Source organism: Centropristis striata, chromosome 18 (genome assembly GCF_030273125.1).
Source record: "Centropristis striata isolate RG_2023a ecotype Rhode Island chromosome 18, C.striata_1.0, whole genome shotgun sequence".
Lineage (NCBI taxonomy): Eukaryota > Metazoa > Chordata > Actinopteri > Perciformes > Serranidae > Centropristis > Centropristis striata.
Window position 1 is genome coordinate 26,048,770 of NC_081534.1, and position 17,505 is coordinate 26,066,274.

At 39.5% G+C, this 17,505-nt stretch overlaps 1 long non-coding RNA gene across 1 annotated transcript in view; it reads right to left on the reverse strand.

The window, feature by feature from the left end:
• LOC131991330 (uncharacterized) overlaps positions 1-17,015 on the reverse strand; it is a 74,728-nt gene extending 57,713 nt beyond the window's left edge. Inside the window, exons 1-2 of the long non-coding RNA XR_009396133.1 lie at positions 16,850-17,015; positions 14,833-14,885 (exon numbers count right to left, since the gene is read on the reverse strand). This is a non-coding gene — a long non-coding RNA (uncharacterized LOC131991330). The remainder of the gene's footprint in view (positions 1-14,832; positions 14,886-16,849) is intronic.
• Positions 17,016-17,505: the final 490 nt, after the last annotated feature.

Consider the following 17,505-nt stretch of genomic DNA (forward strand, 5'->3'; position numbering starts at 1 on the left):
GCTTAAATCCTTGGCTTTAACTGTAGAGCATTGCATTTGCCCTAAAATTCATTAAGATGTGTCTATATCAATAAACATCATAGAAAAATATGAAGAATTATCACATTTCTATAACATAAAAACATCTAACAACTTGAAAACAACTGTTCAACAACAGCTATTAAAAAGATACTTGGGGCAAGAAAAAGGCCATCTTTTTACCAAGTCTTGCATTCTATAACAATTTGAGTTGGTTGTTCAGGAGGTTTGGGGGTTTTATGCCAAGTCATATCAATATCTAAACTATAATTATCCATCTAAATTATCTGAACTTCCTGTAGTTTGCAACATACGTTCTACTGAGCTCAGTTGAATCTTTGTGCAAAAACTGGACTAACTGTTGCAGGTTACACAAGGATGGATTAACAATAAAGATGTTAAAAGTGCTTTAGAATTTGTTTCTGATTTACACACACACACACACACACAAACACACACACACACACACACACACACACACACACACACACCAATGGTTGCAGGGCTACCATGCAAGGCTCTAATAATAAATTACTACAAATTACATTGTTTGTATGGCATCCTTCATACAGGTTAGTGCAGATGATTAATAATCTGATAATAAGCCAAAAAAGTGTAAAAAATAAAAATAAAAATAAAAAAAGGTATTAAAGCTCTCAAACATTACTCAAAATAACAAAAAACATAGATTCCTTACAAAAATTCTGCAGCTTTTTTTTTTTACCAGTCACTACATGGATGGGACTTAAATCAAACGTTTAATTACATGAAGTTTTTAGTGTCACTTCAGTGTCATCGTGACACTTGTTCTAAAAAAGGAGAATCTCATTGAATGTTTCCCATCTCACCATTGAACATTTCTGGGACCTACAGCATGGCTGTGTAGCATCATTAGCATGTAGCCACAAATCCAATACAACTGGACCATTTTTGGGTTTTTCCGCGTCGATTAAAAAGGAGCATGTTAGCAGAACCAGGTGGCTCTGAGCTAAACCAATGCTCACAAGCAGAACCCTCCATTAAAATAATGAAAGCAATAAAAGCAACAACAACAACAACAATAATAAAACCTTTGGAAAACATTTCATAAACCATCAGCAGCCAATTAGAGGAGCCGGCACAGGCTGTGCTGTGCTTTGTGTGTGTGTGTGTGTATGTGTGTGTGTGTTGGGTATTAGAGCGTTACAGCGCCCAGCCCGGCTGTGCCCTGCAGGCCCGACCTTCTAATCATTATCTGTCTGTCTTATTACGCTCCAAACCGGGCCACTCTTAAATAAAATATGCAAAGGTTTCTTAAATGATGACCCGAGGCTGCGCGCGCCGCCGCTGCTCTACATGCTGTTAATCTGAGAAATGCAAATTCCCTTCATCTCGCACTCGCCTTTATTAACTTTTTTGAATTTAAAATTCCACGAACAATGAGTTCTGTCAGCTTCTGAAATGATATTTTCTCTCCTCTTTTTATGTGCGCACGGAAGCGAGTTTAGAGCATGAAATTACCAGGGGAAATATGAGCGGTTTCATCTCTCCCGCACAATTTAATTGGCTGCTTTGCAATTATTAGTTTTTGCTGCTAAAGTTTTTTTTTTTTCACTTTACTGTTACTGTTTCCTTAAAGTGGCAGCTCACAACAGTGTTTTATTTTTCCATGTATACACGTGTGTGTGTGTGTGTGTGTGTGTGTGTGTGTGTGTGTGTGTGTGTGTGTGTCTGCAATTCCGGCGCCAACCGTCAACCCGCTGCTCTGATTGGACGGCTGATTCCATGTGATTTTGCACGGTGATTTGATATTCAGATCTCAAATTCAGTGAGAGAGGATCAGGAATCTCAGATGAGAATCGACAGATAAACAGTTGGGATGCTCCACTTTATGGTGCTCAACGTGTTTTTACAGCATCTGTCTTTTCCTAAATTCAATAAAAATGCATTTTGGCGTTCTTGACCTCCAGATTTCACACACAGCAGGATGTCTAATTCTCAAATTTTTCATCATGCACTTCTTTTCTCCTTGCTGCTCTGTGTCCATATTTTTCTCTCTTTCTGCGTAACATTATTCGCCCTGCTTCTGTCCTGCTGTCATTCACCTCTCCGCCGTCTCTTTCTTCCTGTCACAGGATCAAACACAGCTCCAGGTGAGCGTGAGCTTCTGACTTCACCTCTTCAGACTGTCAGAGTAATGTCTTGATTTGTTCATCGCTGGATTTTTCATATTACAAATCTTTGGGTGGCTCACCTGATGGAGGGAGAGCTCCATAAACTAAGGCTGAGTCCTTACGACACTGTCCCGGGATTGATTACGACCTGTGGCCCTTTGCTGCTTGTTGTCCCCCCATCTCTCTTTCTCTCTCTCTCTCTTCCCCCTTTCCTGTCAATCTTCAGCTTTGCTATCAAATAAAGAGGAACTGTCGAGCTGGAAATAATTCTGTGTTTAGGTTTGTCACTACAAGCAACTTATTTCACAGTATATCAATATAAAATCATTGATTCATGCAGCTTTAAGCCAGAGATATGCTTGCTTTTAAGCGTGCATTCGTGTTTGCATCGAGGCTGCCTTGGTATCCTGCTTCTGTTGGGAGCTTTGATGGTGCAAGTCCTTAAAAATTGACGCTACACCTCCAAAAGATGCATTATGCACATGAACAGTATGGTGATGTGACAGGCACATCAGGAGCAACAATATTGGTGGAACAGGTTGCAAGGTTAATATGCTTAATGAAAAAGTTGGCGACAGATCAGTACCATTCATGAAGTCGACGTGGTAACTTATAAATAAAAGCAAGTCAGAGACTATTACATCCATGAATGGCCAGAAATGTTAAAGAAACCATCACCCCAAGAAGGAGTTGATGCCAATTCCACAATGAGGAAACAGTGGAATTACAAGTTCTGGGTGAGTCATTAGATGCCAATGGGCCCAGAAAGACTTTTCCCTTTGACTTGCATTGGCAAAGTAGCATCTGTAAAACAACAAAAAAAAAAGGGTCGCAACATATGCAAAATGACTCGATTCACAATCACAATTTGATCCATTGGGTTAGATAACATTTTGAAAGTCTAGGAGAGCAGTGAGATTAAAATGTTTTATTCACATTTAAGTTAGCAGAGCACTAAACTGGAAGTAGTCACAAGAAGTCTTTAGTGCGCAAGCCATGTGGGCCCAATAGATGCAGAAGAGGAGTGGAAGATCTGGGTGTTTTTTATGCATTGAAGTCCACTGAGCAACTTCCATAGGGAATAAGCATCACTCAGTAGGTAGGTTAGTATGTTAACAAATCTGATCATGATGCAGTCAGTTGTCTACATGAACAAGTAGTCAAACAGAAATTATATCTCCAGACTACAGCAATGAACTTTGGAGAAAAAAATTGTGAATAAACTGTGGATAAAGTGGTTCCTTTCTACCTTAATTATACGAAAAAGTAAGCCTTAAAAAACTTGAAATTTGCTTCCAACTCAACCATTCACACCCATTCAGATACTTCAGGTAGAGTGCTGTTGACATGTGGACGGAAGAGCCAGGGTTTGAACCATCAGCCTTGTGTTTAAGGGACGAGCTGCTCTACCTGCTGAGCCACAGTGAAACTCACCTTATGGAAGGTGAGGAACCATAGCACTCTTACTGTTTTTCCATGTTGTTCAAATTCTGCACCTGCAGAATATTCTCTTGTTTTTTGTGCCTATGAAATATGTCAAATGATTGTTTATATTTGCCCTAAACATAATGTTATTGTACTCTATTGTACTCTACTGTTGTTTCCCTCTCATACCCTCCTCCCCCTCACCGCGCCTCCTCCTCTGGTCTCTTCCCTCCTGCTTGGCGGTGGAGAGTAATGGACGAGGTTATGAGTGTGTGGAGGCTTCAATTGCTTCAGAGGAATAATGACTCTGAACTAATGTTGATTAGAAAGGAAGAAGACGCAAACATAACGAGGGCTCGCGCCTCATTCCCCTTAATCACCCTCCTTATTTACCTCTCTGCCAGAGTGCTCAATCTCAGCTCAGCTTCGAGGAAGGAGTCGGGATGTGAGCAGGAGCACGAAAACCCACTGGAAATATATAAAATATTATGCAACAGTGATAATTATACAAGCAAGAGAAGATCAAGCAAATTAAATTGAGCGGTTTGTATCAAATTATATATCCTAAAAAGTGGCAAGTGGAAAGTTTATTGATCAGGTTTTTGAAGTTAACTTCTGGTGAAGGTGTTTGAGGTTTTCTCGTTGGTTTCAACAAAGGGAAAACCTTTTTTACATCTGCCTTTTATACCTTTCACCATCTTCACTCACTTTATTCAAGCTAAATCCCTGTTTCTGGTATTAGTCAAGCTCTAAAAACACTGGATCCTACATTACCCAAAATGCAACATTCAGCACACACTGTCAGGTGAATTCACAGAAGGATTGCATGGCTTTCTTAGTCACTATTTATCTGCACAAATAAGACACAAAGAAACTGTATAATTATCAATGCACCTGCAACCACTTACTGTGCTGCCAAAAAACAACATCTCAGTGCTCCTGTGCCATTTGCACATATTTAAATGAAGTAATATGCTGTATTTGGTGCAAAATCTGCAGCTTTCAATGTAAAGCTTTCTATGTAACTGAATTGCACCAACAGCACTGACGGACTGGGATTAATCCCAAATACAGCTTCTCTCTGCATGTTTAAATTCCTTGCATGACGTTTGAGGAATGCCTCTGCACCTCGTTGGTCGGCACCTGTAGCTCGCTGTCTACTGTCTTCTTGGCGCAAATGCAACATTTATGCTACAAAAAGTTACAATCACATGTAAAAAAAGGGTAAACTGCACTGAGCTGCAAAACCTTATGGCGTGTTTGCATGGTGATATCATTCATGCAGTATCTTTTGTGAATTGCATCTTCAAACGGGACAGATCTTTGTGAATTTACTCCAGCAGTTCATGATGGTCTGAGAAGCATTAGCATATCCAATGTACTGCACCTGCACTGAGCTTTTTTTTAAAATGATTCCATCAAAATATTTTGTGTCTTGTTGTGTAAATACAACCCCATGCATGATATTATGATCTTGACATTTTGGCTCTCAAATTGATTAACTGCCATTATATTATTACGACAGACAGGAGTTATTCAAATGAGTGATTTCACTGCATGCTTTCTCCACTTGTTGTTAATGTCATACTCATTGAATATGAGAGATTTGTTTGCCAAGAAAACCTGGAATTTGCATCGTAAAGTAAAAACACTGAGGGTCAAAAGGTCGATGCACTTCTCTGAATCACAAAGCTGGAGTTTCAGTTAAAGTTAAAGTGAAATCGGCAGCAATCACATCATAGAAACCTGATAAACAAAAGGTGTGGATTATGATAACGATTTTAAAACAAACCCTGAACTTGACGTCAGAGCGATGTACAGTTGAGTCTCATTCAACATTCCCAAACAACGTGTAGACAAAGACAACACCTCCTCTGTACAGAGTTGTAATTTCACTCAACGAGCATTGTTTCATTTCAGTGTAACACTCCTCACACCCACGATTACAGCATTTCTCCGCTCTCATCAAACTCTTTCCATTGTCCTTGGTGCACAACTGCTGTACTTCAAAGTGCTTTTTACCACCACCACCCTCCTCCTCCTCCTCCTCCTCCTCCTCCTCCTCTTTCTTCCCCACAATCCATTTTGTTTTGCCGTCAGTGTTCAGTAAAAGAACTTTCAGACTTAAAGATGCTGACGCTAATTCACTGCAGCAAACACAAAGCGGCGCCTCGTATTCAGACACAGTTAGAGGAACAGTGAGTGCAAACACGGAAACAAATATGATTCAAGCATAATGATTCCACATTAAAAATAAAAAACATCTGTCACAACATCTGCAAAATGCTGTCGCTGTGGAAACAAATTAGCGAGTGCATGCGGAGGGTGTGTGTGTGTGTGTGTGTGTGTGCGTGTGTGTGTTTGTGATGGATCGCTGTGATGCCGGGTGGAGGAGCAATTGATTAGGCCCGCCGGATCATCGCCAGGAGCGCAGTGCATTGTGGGTGATGGAAGAGAAGCTGTTTGGGCTGCGCGGTGACACCTGCGCACGCATGCAAACACACACACAGATTTATCTATCCTGTGATATTGTTGGTATTGAATAATTCAATGATTTTATCAGCCGCAACCACAACAAATGACTTAATTATGTTAATCTGAGCCAGAAACTCACAGAGAGATGTGTGTGTGAGTGTGTGTCTGCGTGTGTGTGTCTGCAGGATTGACAGGAGCCTACAGGCTTTAGCACCGAAACGCTGATCTGGAATTTCACATCCTTATCCCGAAAGCCTTAGGACACACACACACACACACACACACACACACACACACACACACACATATACACTCTCTCTCTCTCTCTCTCTCACACACACACACACACACACACTGCCCAAAGAGCCACCGGGCGATTAGCACTACCCTACCTAGAGTCTTTTGATTTGCATACCAAGTCAGATGGAATTCATATCAGTGTGCAGCAAGTGTGACACACATATTCACACACACACACACACACATATACATACGGAAGAGTATGCACAAGCAAAAAACACCCACACACTCACACACTGGGAGTGTGTAAAGTGAACACAAAGCAGTTGTGAGTGCGTCGCCGGCTACTCACTGAGGTTATAATTCAGCATGATGGACTGTCTGTGTCTGCAGTGTATCACCCAAGGCAACACACACACACACACACACACACACACACACACACACACCTGTGGTCTTCACACACACACACACACACACACTGACAACATGAAGATGAACACCAGCCAGCTCCACATTGACAAAAGAGAAGAAGCTGGACATGTTTTAATAACATTCTTTGACTTAGATTGTGAGAAAAGTTCAGTTGCTTGTTTTTTTAAGTCAAAAGAGATACCAGATACTTTAGACAGACATTAGCTCTCTTAAATTTTGACTTGTCAAGCCACAACTCACTAGGTAGCAGAGCTTCTAAAACAGCAGCTGCATAGAAAGAAACTCAAATTATTTTACATTTAGCTTTACAATACAATGTGATTTGCTTGTCTGTTAAAGCTTGGGTAAGGTGTGTTCTGAGAAAAAGTAAAAAAAATTTAAAAACCCTGCAGGGATTAGAAAGACGAGCAGGACATATGGACATGCTTTATCCAGCCTTAACCTGTACAAGTACTAGAAATTCACTTTAATCATCCAGATCGTGATTGTGATATCGATGCCAGTACAAAGCAGCAATTCTATAAGAATAACCATCCTGTTTTCTTTGAAAACTTGTGGCCCATAGAGCCCTTTTAGATGACAAACTCACTGCTTAGCTTCAGCTGTGGCTACAGTTAGCAAATGGATAAACTTAGTGACATTTTATCTGAAACACTTTGTCATGTATGTTATTGTATTCATTGTCTTCCTTTTTTGGGTTGCTTTGCAATGAAAGCAGTTGTTGCCAATATAGAAATGATGAATATAGAAATGTTTTTTGCTGAATTTTCCACCATTAATCAGGTTTTCACCATCTGATGAGGCATTCATACACATCTGCATTTAAAAAGCAGCCAATAGGATTGTCTCTCTCTCTCTGAAATAACCTGTGATTATCTAAAGTCTCCTGCCACAGGTTAGATTTTCTAAAACCTTAAAACAGAACCAAGAGGAGAAGCAGAAGTCTAGTTTTCTCTCACATTACTTGAATATGTTGGTTTATCTCTGGAGAGTTTTTTTCCATCTAAACAGCATTAAGAACACTTTTAAAGCAGCTCAAGTCATTAAAAAAGAGACCATCAGTGAAAGACTCCAAAGATAGATAGTGTATTAGTGTGATTATCAGTATCAACATTGCATCAGCAACATGTCCCTTTATGAGAAACACTTTTGTAACTTTTTCATGAACAACTGTAACTAACAAATATCAACCATGTGTCCACTGATTGCCACTAATGGAGTATTTTGATGCAAATACAGGTGCAAAATTAAACATTTTTAAATACCTTTTAATACAAAGACACACTGAGAGAACTGGACAGTCTTGTGGGAGATATTTGCTCTCTTATTTCTTTCAAATATCTGTGGTAATACAGGAACTTCCATCAGTAGCTCATATTTAATTTAAGGACAATATTAAAGGGGCCCTTCTTCCCCAGCTCAACTAATGTGAAAGCAAACCAGTCATTCTTTCTTTGGTACGAGCTTAGTGTTTTGCCTTGCTATATTTGCATTTTTTTAAGCGATGTGTCCGCCATTTTCGTAGCTTTGTGCCCAAAGGGTGATGCGCAGAAACATCCCACATACAAGCAAAAGAAGAAGAAAAGAAAGCACAGGCCGAGGGCAGATACAGACAGTTACACACTTCTCATGGGTCAGAAGTAATGATTGAGAGGGATTATTTTTGTATGAGTCTAAACATTGTTTTACAGGAAAATCCTGCATAATAGACCTTTAACATTATCAGTGACAACATGGACCTTGTGTGCTACCTCTAGGGTCCATTAGTTTCTGTTTTTATTTTTCAAGAAGAAGAATAAAATCAGCGTTTAGGTAAAAATCCAGCTAAAACACAAGTTCCATGTGAATCTCAAACACATCATAGTTTACCCACGTATCATTTTATAAGGACTTGGGTGCATATAAGTCTCTCCTCATCATTTTTCTTACTTTATTTTACCAAGCATTCTCCAAGTTGTCATTTATTATAAACTTGAGTATCCTCTTGTAACAGGAAACAACAGGAATGTGTGTGGGAGCATAAAATCTGAGTACAGGAGCAAATATTCAGAGACTCTTATCCAGTCATGAGGTTTTGCTTCATGCACTCTGACGATAAGAAATAAGCGAGTGTGCTGTCTGTCTGTTTGTATTGTTGTCCTGTCAGAGATCCAGCGCTCCCTCAGTCCAGTAGCCGTGCACACCAGCAGCACAGCCCAGACAGGAACGCTACATTTGATGGAGGCCATGAACGGTTTTATGGAAAACAGCTGTGTTGAATCTGTTCCAGCTCTCTTTTTTTTCTCCTCCCCACCTCATGAATGAAATTTCCCATGCTGCACTGCTCCAGGCTCTGGCACATCCAGGAGCTAGAGCGCTCTCCCTTTCTCTCTTTGTCTCGTTCTTTAATGCCTTCAAACACCTTATTGCCGTTCGTCAATTACTGACACACATTTTGGCAACAAACACACCATTAATTGAAACATTTAATTAGCATTAAAACCAGCAGTAATTAACACCTTTTCTCCAGCGCTCTCTGAGCCGGGGCTCAAATTCTATTAAGGCTTTAAGCGGCTCACCATTTCTCTGCTCTGCACTGACTTTTCTGCAGCATCCGCGGATGTGTGTGTGGGTGTGTGTTTGTGTGTGTGCGCACTCAGGGCCCCAGGTAAGGAGCCTCCGTGAGGAGTCGAGCACCAAGGCCAGGCCTGCTGGGTGCCCAGGGGAGAAGAAGAAGAAAGGTGGTTGAGGAGGGAGGCGAAGAGAGAGAGAGAAAAATGAGGGAGGAGGTCAAGATGGGAGGGGAGGGGAGTGCTTGAAAGAGGGACGAGGGAGGAATAAGGTGGGAGGCAAAGGAAAGGCATGAATGAGGGAGGGGAGGAGAGAAGGATTAAAAGGAGGAGGAGGAGGGCTGGTGAACGAGTGAAGAAGAAGAAGAGCCGGTGAGGGAGTAAAGAAAAGGAGGAGGAGGGTGTGTGGAAAGACACCAGAGCGACAGTTTGAACACATACACACACCATGAGGATTAACCAACACCCCCCTGTGTGTGTGTGTGTGTGTGTGTGTGTGTGTGTGTGTGTGTGTGTGTGTGTGTGTGGCGGAGTGTTTTACATACAGTACGTGTTTGCACTTACTTCTGTGTGTGTTCATGTGTGTGTGAGGCCTACTTGGAGCCAAAGCAGGGGCCTGGATTAGTTGCGTTTGCCAGGGCTGCGGGGCAGGATTAGCAGGCCGGGCTGCTGTCTGACGCCGCTCTGCCACCACTAATGGCATTATTAATAGGCAGCTAAAAAATTCATTAAAAAATCTATTAAAAATAAATGTGTTTTACATAAGACTTTGCCCCAGGTAGAAGCGAGGGGGGAGGCAGGGGGGAGAGAAAAGGGGGGAGAGACAGAACGGGCGATTGTTAGCTTTGAGGTCAGCTGAATATCACATTTGAGACGGAGAGAGACGCGCAGAGGAGTAAACACACCAACACTCGTCTGACTGGAAACATGCTGGATGTGAGATAATGAGGCTAAACCAACAAGACCAGCGTCTCCGCCGCGCTCACGGAGATGTCGACAGAGCTGACGTCAAACGTCTACCAGCCTCAAAGTGCATGTTAAACACATGTCTGCTGCAGCTGCTGCTCGCTGTCAGTCTGCCTGTCAAACACCAGATGACAGATTGTGGAGAAAAAGTGGGAGAATAAAATGAATGAAGCAACACCAGCCTTGACCATATTGTTCTTTGTACAACCTGATAATCCACACAAACCGTGGCAACGCTAGACTCTGGGGGGGAACGAGCAAAGAAGCCCATCGAGGCCTGTTGTATGTATATATATATATATATATATATATATATATATATATATATATGTACAGTACAGGCCAAAAGTTTGGACACACACCTTCTCATTCAATGCGTTTTCTTTATTTTCATGACTATTTACATTGTAGATTCTCACTGAAGGCATCAAAACTATGAATGAACACATATGGAATTATGTACTTAACAAATAAGTGTGAAATAACTGAAAACATGTCTTGTATTTTAGATTCCTCAAAGTAGCCACCCTTTGCTTACTAGAATATAAGACGTGTTTTCAGTTATTTCACACTTTTTTGTTAAGTACAAATTCCACATGTGTTCATTAATAGTTTTGATGAATCTACAATGTAAATAGTCATGAAAATAAAGGAAACGCATTGAATGAGAAGGTGTGTCCAAACTTTTGGCCTGTACTGTATGTATATATATATATATATATATATATATATATATATATATATGCCATTAACAACTCTAATATTATCCAGCTGTCATACAGTAGCTAGAAGCGCCACAATTTAGGTAGTTTTTTCAGTTTTTTTGGAGCGGTGATGCACTCTATCGTGCCTTTATTGGAGGTTTAAGAGAGTTTATAGTTGTCAGTGTAAAATGTCCCAGTATGAGTGGCCACCGGGGGCCCCTTGTCCCACATTTTTTTGGGGGCCCCAAACATTTGCCTGGTTGCTTCTCCTGAAGGTGCAACCCTGTAAATAAATGCACCTGTATATTATTGGGATGCTTTTGCAAGTAAGTAAACTGTGTTAAGATTCAATCCTTATCCTTATCCTGTTTTATCCCTTATACTTATGTTTAGGTAACATATGAAGCCTTTTTAGTGGTCTAAATATGCATGATATAAGATTCAAAGTATTGTACAGACAGTCAAGTAAAAGCATTCAAATTTGCTGTGTCCTGTTCTTCTCCATTTTATTGAAAACCATGAAAATGGAACTCTTCTTTGAGTCAATTTTTTTTTTTTTGTTTTTTAGGAAAGATTCACAGATGCTGAGAGTCTGTGCAACAAATATTTTGTTCATACTCCGTATACAAGGCGAATATATATCAGTACAAATATATACAGTTTCTCATGAAATGGGAACGTATAAAGCTGAACTATTTGGAGAAAAAGTTGCATTTTGATCATTTTAACTGATGTTACAACTGTGAAATGATTCATGATATTGGATGGAATGATAATTTTTACACCATTTTTACAAAAATACATTCAAATGATTGTTGATGTTGTTGAATATGATTTGTCAGTTGGGACATTTAGAACGCCACCAAACTTAATTCAGAATGACATTATGACACACATTTTGCCTTTAACAAATATCATGTTTCTTACAATTTGAATACAATTTCCAATTCATTGCTCAGCCCTCAGACCATACTGTATATTTATATTATTGCAACAACAATAAATTATTCACACACTGCTCTGCTCCAAAATATTGTCTGCATCAAAGTATTTAAACTGATTAGCCCCTTCAAATGAGTGAAACGGTCGGGGATTATTATCTGTGAGGGAGAGGGAGAGACGAGGAGGAGGAGGAGGAGGAGGTTAAAGGTGAGGAGGTTCTGCTTTGTGTGTGCCCTGGGGACATTTAACCAAATCAGATTAACAACAATAGCTGCGTCTACACACACACACACACACTCTCTCTTACATAAAGGAGTGGGCGTTGGGGCCTGATAATACATCACAGCTGCTCGGTGAAAACGGTTTTCATTGCACATTTTTCAGGAGTTTATTTCATGTTACTTGCAATCATAACAAGTCAACAGCCATCGGTCAGGGTGACAATGTCGCTCCAGTTCATTTGTGTATTTTTTTTAGTGACCAGCGATATTTTAATTGTGATTCGTAGGTGGATTGCTGAACAGGTCCAAAGGCTCATGGGGCCCCTAAGCCAGAGCCTCTGCATGAAGTCACAGTTAATAACTTTCCATTTCTTGTCATAGTCAGAGAGCTGATTCATTCTCAAATCATATATAATCATTGTTCTCTTATTTGTGGTTCAGAGCATTGTATTTTGTTAACTTGCTATATACCTGTACTGTAAATCCTGTGTAGTTGAGATACAGGTGACTTTTTCAGGGCATATTTTCTCATTAACCACCTATGCAATGCTTTGATATCGATATGAAAGCCTGTTCAAATCTTGTTGCAACACTTTGTTAACCATTTTTCTTTTTTTTTTCGATAGCTAGGGCTATTAGGAAATTAAGGAATGTATAATGAGCATGTCCCCATTATAAAGTGTTTTATCAGGACTGCAAGAACAGTTTCAACTCTTCAGTGAAACTAATGGTTTTTGGTGGAACTGACAACATCTATAGGCTCACAGGAGCATTATAACCGATGAATAAGACGGGTGAAAATATTCAACTACGTGAAAGGAAAAATTGACATCTGAAATTTAGGTTAAAGCTCCCAAAGCTTTTCTTTTAGTTCAATATTTCACCAGATCTTCAGAAAAATGGTCGGCACGACAAAGAACAAGGCACAAAGACAGTCCTACTGATACATTATCAGAAAGTCTAAAAAAGAAGTTATGGAAACCACGGAAATAACTGAACTCAACCTAATACTGTAGATATTTTAAAGACAGTAATACTTAACATTCAACAGACCATCCTGACCTGAAACAATAATAAAAGGGAGGCAAAAATATCAGAAATTGAAATTCAGAGTGTCTTCACTCACATTATCCTGCACCTGGACTAAATATGGGACAGGATCTGCCCACAATCACTTTTCTGCAAGTGCAACAGTCAAACCATGTCTCTAATCCTTGTTTTCCTCTGCGGTAAAAGTGTGAATTTGAGTCACACATTTGATGTCTTTTAACTTTCAACTTGAACTTGAACACCAACGACTCATGACTTAATTTGGACTTGAGCCTTTTTGACCTATCCCAAAAGCCCAAAGATGAAAAATTATGTTATTTATATTTAAGTGTGCCACAAATCAATTAATTTCCTGAACAAATGAATGTCATCACTATTCATTCCTAGCATTCCCTGGATCCACTTTGTTTAAATAAATCTGACAGTGTCCAATCAAGTAGCACTAGACAACCACGAAGAACAAAGAAAAAAAGTTTTTAAAACTATTCATGAGTTTTCTACATTTAATATATTATTACTATAGTGTGAAAATGGCATTACATTTGGTGTAGAGCAGGTTATGACTTGTTTCGGACTCCAAACTCAAACTTTAGGCCTTCAGCCATGTCAGACAAGGGTCCAAAGACTTGAAACTTATTTGTATCTTGCAAAGCTATGACTTGCACCCACCTTCACATCCTTGGAGATCATGGGCCAAAATGAAGAATATGGTATAATGTCAAACAAGAGCATCAAAACTATTAAATACTTACAACAGCAACATTTACAACTTATTTCCCTATTTCAGGAGAGTGGAACAAACCCAAACTTGACAGATGCACGTCATATGGTTTGCCATAAACAAAGGCAAAGAGCAGTTTCAACACAGCAGAAATCATAACAAACAAGACAATTAACATATTGATTGATAGCAGTCAGTTCAAAATTATGCAGTTATGAAGGGACTGACGGGGGTTTCTAGGTCTCTAAATCGTCACTCATACATTCAATATTTTGCCACTCAAGCATGTTTGGTGTTATGCTCATTGAAGGCTGTTTCTCCCGTTGGAAATATAACCAATCAGCAGCCAATTAGAGATTTGAAATAAAGAGAAAGTGTGTCACCTTTGCAAGAGCTCCAAAATGGCAACAAAATAAATGACACAATAAAAGCAACAAGCATGGCGAGGTGAGCTACAGCATGCAAAATATCATGTTGCAAAATCTTCAAATCAACATTTGTTCAATTATTATGACAAACATTAAGTAGCTGCTGCTTAAAATCACCACTGCAGCCTTTGAAAATGACATTAATGAGATCAGTCACCGTGTTTAAGGGCAACACAATCTCCCTTTTCCAAACAGATCACAGCCAACACAGAAATGTCAACGTCCATCACTCAGTATGGAAACAGCAACTCAGTCACATAACCGGCACCATTAAATGAAATCAGAACCTAAATATCTCTGATGTCAGTTCAGAGGTTTCTGAAGCTGGATATTTCACTGATCCATGACACTAAATTTCAGAGATTTTGTGCTACTTTGGGCTAGAATTGAACTTGTCCTCACATCATCCATCAGATGCTTGTTGGGTAGATATCACGAGGTGATTAAGAATATGTCAGCAAAGGGAATCTGAATCAGAGCCGGAAAAAAGTAAAACGCAACTTACCGAATTTGGGCGAGGAAGGGCAGAAAGTAAAAGGCAGGAAAGAGCACCTCCCGCTGTGTCGAGAAAAAGACAGCAAAAAGTCAGCAACATTCACACTCAAAGCAAACATCAAACATCATCAAACACACAGAATGAGACACTTTGATCTCGCTGGCTCCACAGGAAGCCAGCATCTTTAGAAAATCCTCCAAATGTAAATTAATTTACTACAGAAAGAGATCCTGAGGCGCTGGTGTGCAACCGAACAGCAGACATCAGAGGGTTAAACCCAAACTCTGCAGCTCAGCCCACAGAGACACTTCGGCTCTGGTGAGTTTATCTCAACTCTGAGCGTTGCATGTAGGTCCCCCCGCCAACAGACAAACTAACACGCATGACAGAGTTCTACATGACTCCCGAGTCGATTACCGAACACACAGGGAATCTGTTTGTGTTGGCGTCTCCGCTCATCATTACTGACATCGTGGAGAAGTGTTTGTCCTCAGCAGGCCTCGTTTCCAGCAGAGGAAATCTTTTAAAAAGCGGAATGTTGGATGAGAATTTAAGCAAACAGATGACTTTTTCTGCAGGCGTTCAGCTGAAATTTGATTCATCTCATATTGGTGTAGTATTCCATGCTAAGTGTTAATTAAAGCTTGTGCAAAATAGAAAGAGTGAGTTACTATTGAGTATGACAAATAGATGAGTTGGACCAGAAAAGTAAGGCAAGCTCACGGTGTATATTTAAACAGTGGTGGAAAAAGTATTCAGATCCCTTACTTAAGTTAAAGTACTATTACGACACTGTTGAATAACTCCACTACAATTTAAAGGCCTCAGTTCAAAACTTAGTTAAAAGTAAAGTAAAAGTACCAAAGTATCAGCATCAGAATGTACTTAAAGTGTCAAAAGTGAAACTACTCATTATGCAGAAAGACCCCATTTAGATTGTTCCAAATAGGGCTATATTATTGGATTATTATTATTATTTGGCGGCTGTGGCTCAGTTGGTAGATCGATCGCCCACTGATGTCCCACTGATGCTGTGTTCATCTGTCTATGAATGAATTCCCAATGGTGGCAGTTATAGGACAGCCTCTGCCACCAGTATGAATGTGTGGGTGAACGGGTGAATGAGCGCAGTCTGTAGTGTAAAGTGCTTTGGATAAAAGCACTCTATAAGTGCAGTCCATTTACCATTTTGATGCATTTATAGAAGAAGCATTTGCATGTTATCAAGGCACGGCTACATTTAACTACTTAATATACTGTGGAGCGGTTTAATTTACAAAAATGCATTATCATTTTAAACGTATCATGTTTTTCATGTTAAATCTTAACCTGGCAGGTAAATTTAGTGGAGTAAAAAGTACAATATTTGCCTCTTAAATATAGTGGAGTAGAAGTTTAAAGTTTCCATAAAATGGAAATACTCAATTGAAAGTACATCAAAATTGTACCTAAGTACAGTACTTGAGTAAATCTTAACATTCCACCACTGCGTCTAAATAGCCGTGAACTCACTTTTGTGTGTTGTCTGTGTTTTTGTTTTGAAACTTTTACAGTATATTTTCAGTTAATGCAAGTTTATTTTCACAGTTTTGTCGCCTAAAAATGTCTTGTTCGGCTTTCAGTTGTACTGAAAGATACTAATGAGTCAGCTGTTCAGTACATTTTGTATTTAGCCTGTTTTTCCACTAGCAAAAACTAGCATGCTAACTAGTATCACAGTTAAGTTGAATTGAGGATACACCTTGCTAACCAAGCTAGCTCGCTAGCTAGCATTAGCTGGTAACTTCGAGGCCTCCTCCTAACTTTACCCTCTTTTTCAAACACTTTTGGCTCCAAAAAACCAAGATAGCAACATCAAAAATGGCAAACTAAAGGTTTCAAACTATGAATTTGTGCAACTTTAATACTCAAATGCCTTGTTTTCTACTAGCCCAACTAAGACTTAAACTTCTTTCTACATTGTAGCACATTTTAAATACTGTTTCCACATTTGCAATAAAAAAGCATTTTATCACCTTGTACTCACCTGCTTTCTCAGTGGTCAAACAAAAAAGTTTCTTCTTCTTTTTCTTCTTTGGGGTTTTACAGCAGTTGGTATTCTTTATTTACAGTAAATTATTGCCTCCTACTAGTTGTTAATTGTCCAGTAATTCCCAATCCAGCAAAAGGGTTTGCAGTGGACTACATCTGTTATATTTACTTCCTGGTTCCACCATGTTTGAAGAGCTGCTGAGGTAAGTTTTAGACTAAATGTGTTTTCATGCAGTTGGTGTTTACATTGATGCTTCAGTCTGTATTGTGTTCTGTTCTGGTTCTGGTTCTGTCAAAAGTGTTTAAATTACACATATTTATTTGACAACATGCCAGTTTCTCTGTCTGATTACAGTGAGCTCCCCCCACAGGTGGTTCAGTCCACTCTAATGAGTTACCAGGGGTCCTTCAGCCTTGACAAAATGTAGCAAAAATGTTTCTTTAAAAAGAAATGGTCATTGAACACAATGTTGCATACACAAACGCATAGTTTTTCTGGATAATAGACAGGACATTACATTGAATAAAAATCAGTGTCCTACAAAGAGACAATGATTCCACAACTGGAACTGGTATAAACTAAATTTGAGTGGTTTAATTTACAAAAATGCATATTCATTTTGAATGTATCATGTTTTTTTATGTTAAAAA